Genomic DNA, 6,000 nt, shown 5'->3' on the forward strand with positions numbered 1-6,000 from the left:
CCACCACCCCTCCGCCCCCACCCCACCCGCTGACGCCCCGTTGCCCCGCCCCCCGCCGCCGCCCCCGCTTGCCCCTTCACCCCTGCACGCCTCCGCCCCTACCCCATCCGCCGCCGCCCCGTCGCCCCACCACCCGCCGCCCGGCGCCCCCCCGCCACCGCCCCCACTGCCCGGCACCCCCACGCCACCGCCCCCGCCGACCGTCCCATTGCTCCAGTGAGGGACTACTTCTTTTTTTTCTTCTGTTTTTTCATTTTTTGCTGTTTAATTGTTAGTGCTAGATTGTGTTAGTGTTAGTGTTAGAAAAGAATTAGAAGAAGTAGAAGTAGTAGAAGAAGTAGAAGAAGAAGAAAAGAAAAGAAGTAGAAAAAAGATGAAAAAAATAAAAAGAAGAAAAAAAGTAGAAGAAGAAGAAAGGAAGAAAAGAAAAGAAGTAGAAAATAGATGAAAAAAGAAGAAGAAGAAGAAAAGAAGTAGAAGAAGAAGAAAAGAAGAAATGAAAAGAAGTAAAAAAGTAGAAAAAAGATGAAAGAAGAAGAAGAAAGGAAAGAAGAAGAAGAAGAGAAAGAAAGAAGAAGAAGGATAGAAAGAAACACCCCGACCCCCTGACCCCGACACCACACCCCGACCCCCTGACCCCCTGACCCCGACACCCCGACCCCTGACCCCTGACCCCGACACCCGACCCCGACACCACACCCCGACCCCGACACGACACCCCGACACCGCGACACCCGACCCCATGACACCCTGACCCCCCGACCCCGACACCACATCCCGACACCCCGACCCAGACACCACACCCCGACACCCGACCCCCTGACCCCCGGACCCCGACACCCTGACCCCGACACAACACCCCGACCACCCGACCCCGAAACAGCACCCCGACCCCAACACGGCACCCCGACACTGACACGACACCCCGACCCCCGACACCTCCCGAAAAGGTGTTCTTTGGCCTTCCAGAGACCGACGGGGTCATATATTTGTGAATTATTAGGTAGGTCATATATTTTTCGATTTTGTTATGAAAAACATCATATATAATTGTGTTGATCGGGTAGATTTAAATGTGCAGTTGTTTCATCGTTGCGAGGTTTGGTGTTCGACGACCTCGCCGTGCGTTTGACGAGCTCTGCCCCTTCGGTCGTGGGTGAGCACAAATGACATGTCCTCCTCCCCCATTAATTATTTGCTCTGTTACGGTGTTCGTGCCGATGAAACTTGATAGCTAGCTATATATGTGTCTTGAATCATCAGTATGCGTAACCAATATGTGTCTCCCGTTTAAAAGTGTCATAGTTATAAATATGCATGCATTTGCATATTTATAACCTTGATTCTTTCAACTTGTCCAACACTATCCATGGACAGCCCGAGTATGTGTAGATTGGGTTCATTTTCCCATATGCTTTGCTCCGAATCTGACGCATAAATTTCGTCAGTGCCTCCCCTGTTGTTCTCCGGGTACACATCCTCTCTGTTTATTACAGAGACGTGTATCAGGAGAACAGCGGGGAGGTGCTGCCGAAATTTTGCGTCGGATCCGGAGCATAGCATGGGAAAATGAACCCAATCTACACATACTCGGGTGGGATTAGGACCTATCATTACCTATTAGAGTGTAGGTTGCATGGACGTAATAAAATTGACAAAGTAGATCAACTAATGAATATATACATGGTGAATTATATATATAATTGTTGTGTGTCCAGTAGCTCTAAAAGTCAAGATGAGTGATCGTGTGTGGATGTATACCAGTCACACTGGTCAGAACAAATGGAGCACTGAATGGTTCACAAAAACCAAGGGATTTGTGCAAGCCGCATTTGCAAGTGGCCAGAGGAAAACCTGGTGCCCCTGTTTCCGGTCCGGTAATTGGGAAAAGAGGACAGAGGCTGAAATGGGCAAACACCTGCAGAAGAGTGGTTTTACGCCCGATTATACGGTGTGGACATTTCATGGTGAGTCTGCCCAACATGACCGAGCTGAGGTGGATCGTCGTCGCACCGACGAGCCTGGTACCGGGATGGAAAACATGGTGCAAGACTATGATGATGCTCGGGATTCAGACGAGGAGATGGAGGAATCTGCAAAGGCCTTCAACGAAATGTTGGAGTCTTCAAAATGTCCGCTCCACGAGCACACTGAGCTTTGTCAGTTGGATGCCATCTCACAAGTAATGGCTCTGAAGGCTCAGTTCAACTTGGGCAGAGAATGCTACGACACAATTATGACAGTATTTGGACGATTTCTACCCAAAGGCCATGTAATGCCTGCAAACCTGTACCAGTCGGAAAAAATCCTTCGTGCACTAAAGATGCCCTATGAGAAGATACATGCCTGTGAGAAAGGATGTGCCTTATTTACGCTTGACTATGCGGACTTGAACTATTGTCCCATTTGCAAGTCTTCCAGGTATATTGTGGTAGACAACGGTATGGGTGAGAAGACACAGACCAAAATCCCCGTTAGTGTTCTTCGGTATATGCCAATCATACCAAGACTTCAACGTCTTTTCATGGTCGAAGAGACGGCCAGACAGATGTCATGGCACAAAACAAGCAAAAGAACCGAACTAGATGCAGATGGGAATCTAATGATGGTACACACATCGGATGGTGTTGCATGGAAAAAGTTTGATGAATTACATGCTGACAAAGCGGCAGATCCGAGGCATCCTCGAGTCGGCATCAGCATGGATGGGTTCAGTGTGTTTGGTATGACGGCAGCCCAATACAGTTGTTGGCCCGTATTTGTCTTTCCACTCAATCTCCCCCCGGACAGATTATGCAAAGAAAGAACATTTTCCTGACGTTGATAATTCCAGGGCCCAACTACCCGAGGAAAAATATGAATGTGTACATGCAGCCGCTTAAGGACGAATTGCAAGAAGCCTGGGATAATGGGTTCAAGACATATGACGCCTATAGCAAACGGAACTTCATAATGCGTGTTTGGTACATGTACTCGATGCATGACTTGCCGGCGTATGCGCTATTCGTTGGCTGGTGTGTGCATGGAAGGTTCCCGTGCCCCACATGCAAGGGAGCTCTTTAGTTTCGTTGGCTTCAGGCCGGTCGCAAGTTTTCTTGCTTCGACATGCATAGATAGTTCCTGGATCCTCGCCATAAGTTCAGGAAAGACAAGAAAAACTTCATCAGAGGTAGAGTTGTCAAAAACTCTGCACCACCTGCGTTGACAGGCCAACAGACCCTGGATCAGCTAAACGCTCTCGAGCCAGATCCAGAGTGTCCAGGGTAGTTCAAGGGGTATAATTCTAAGCACGCCTGGACTCACAAAACATGCTTATGGGATCTGCCTTACTTCAAAGACCTCCTTTGCCCACACAACATTGACATGATGCACACTGAGAAGAATATCGCCGATGCACTTTTTGGTACATTGTTCGACATAAATGGGAAGTCAAAGGATAATACTAAGGCTAGAGTCAATCTGGAGGCGCTATGTGATAGGCCGTTACAAAACATGAAAGAACCAAAATGAAAGCAGAACTGGACGAAGCCAAAGGCATGGTTCAATCTTGGAAGTCCAGCTACGAGGGAAATTATCTTGTGGGTGAAAATGCAGTTGATGTTCCCCGATGGGTATGCAGCGAATCTAAAGAGTGGAGCGAGTCTTGATAAATTGAAGATATTTGGTCTCAAGAGTCATGATTGGAACATACGGATTGAGCGGGTAATGCCGATGATGTTGTGTGGCTTCATCCCTGAGGATGAATGGCTAGTACTGGCAGAACTCAGCTATTTCTTCCGTGTTCTTTGTGCGAAAGAACTATCGCCTGGCGTGCTAGAAGAAATGGAAGAGTTGGCGCCAGAGTTGATCTGCAAGTTAGAGAAGATCTTTCCACCGGGCTTCTTTAATCCAATGCAGCATTTGATTTTGCATCTCCCGACCGAGGCAAGATTGGGGGGGGGGGGCTCGTGCAAAATCGTTGGTGCTATCCAACTGAGAGGATGCAGAAGAGGCTTCGAGAAAAATGTAAAAATAAACATAGAATTGAAGCATCGATGGCTGAGGCATTCATCACTGAGGAGGCGGCAAACTTCGTGACAGCACACTACGAAGCCAAAAATTGTCATTTGCATAATCCGAAGCCTCCGTAGAATGCTGACGACCCTAAAAAGGGTGGATCCAACCTCAGCCTATTCAAAGGGAATCTCGCACCATCCAGTGTTTCAAATCCAGTATCTTTGGATAACGAAGAATGACGGACCATTTCGTTGTATATCTTCAACTACCTGATAGAAGTGCGACCGTACATCGAGTAAGTTCTCGGTACATTCCTTTGAACTGCTCTTATTCCTGGATATTTCATACAGTCGATACGTCACCATATTCTTGTATGAAGCGGTGATCCAAAAGGATTCCATCGAAGAGTATGAGCTTCTCGCAAAGCAAGGAGGCGGCTATCCCGGTTCCATCTCTCGGTTCAAACAAACGGTAATTTCTATTAGACAATTTCATTTCATTCGCTAATTTGTGTGTAATGCAACAATCCTTTCATATTAAACTTGTAGGCTAATTCAGAGTCTATGGACGTCGAATTGAGACAAGTCGCTAATGGTTTTGACTATAAGGTCCATTCAATTGACAAATACGACATCAACGGGTATTGCTTTTGTACCTATGGCAAAGAGCTATCTATGGCCGACCGAAAATCTACAAATTGTTGTGTATCTGCTATCGGCGAAGGAGGTACCGAGTATTATGGGAGAGTTGAAGCAATTTATAAACTTCTATTCTATGGTGAAAACCCACCGAATGTCGTAGTCTTCAAATGTTATTGGTTTCAGCCGATGGAGACTAGAAGGACTCATGAACATATAGGGCTAGTTGAAATCAACCAAAGCACCCATTAGATGTTCCTGATGTCTATATTACGGCTCAACAGGCGACCCAAGTATTCCATCTACCGTGGGCCTGCCAAACTAATCCAAATCTGAAAGGTTGGGATGTCGTTTATGAAGTGCTGCCACGTGCTAGACTTTCTCCCCCGAAGGAAGAGGATTATGAACCTCACATTAACCCAGACACATATGAGGGAGAATTCTTCCAAGAGACACGTCTTTCCAAAAAGCGTTTCAAGAACCACTATACTTCACCCCAAAACATTGAAGTAGACAACGACAGTGAATCCGACATCACCCCAGAGGAGGAACAAGAAGAGGTTACTGTTGCGGATGACTTGTCACTGCTTGACCGATTACGTCAAGGTGGCCTTGCACATGTTGATGCCACTGAACCCTGTGAGCCCGTCATTGATTATAGTGATGATGATGATTATGCATTTATTGATGATACTGATCGAGATTATTAGTAGTGTCAGGTATTCAATTTTTTATGTTGTACTTGATGATGATACACTTAAGTGATATACATATTATTATTCATGTCGGTATTTTTTTATGTTGTACTAATTTCGTTTATTCTTTGTCATGGCAGGTGTTGAAAGATGGTGTGCGCTGGTCGGGAGCGCCGAGGCCCCTTCTTCGTCGGCGCGTGGTGTGAGGTCTTCCATTCCACACGCACCTCTCCGCCGAGCGTTGCTGGACAGTATGGCGACACCGCCAGGCCCTTCTTCATCGTCCATGGTGCCCAGCAGGGGACGAGGTAAGAAGAAGAGAGGAGGTGGCGCATGTGGTCGCGGGAGAGGAGGTAGGGTGACTGCTACGGCGCCTTCCTCGCCGCCACCCCTAGCTGTTTCACCCGAGCACGTGACTGCTAGAGTGGACTCGTCTGAGGAGGAGGCTACACGGACTCCGGTCCACGAGCCTCCGGTCCACGGGTCTTCGGCCCACGAGCCTCGGGTCAACGGGCCTTCGGCCCATGAGACCCCGGGGGAGCACACGTCTGGATGGGGTACCTGGCCGGATCAGCCCGAGGAGCCAACTGGCCATGCTGATGATGGTGGGGAGCCGACTGATATTGAGGAGGAGGGGGGCACCATCTAGCAGCGTGGTTGTACACGGCTCC

Source organism: Triticum aestivum, chromosome 1A (genome assembly GCF_018294505.1).
Source record: "Triticum aestivum cultivar Chinese Spring chromosome 1A, IWGSC CS RefSeq v2.1, whole genome shotgun sequence".
NCBI lineage: Eukaryota > Viridiplantae > Streptophyta > Magnoliopsida > Poales > Poaceae > Triticum > Triticum aestivum.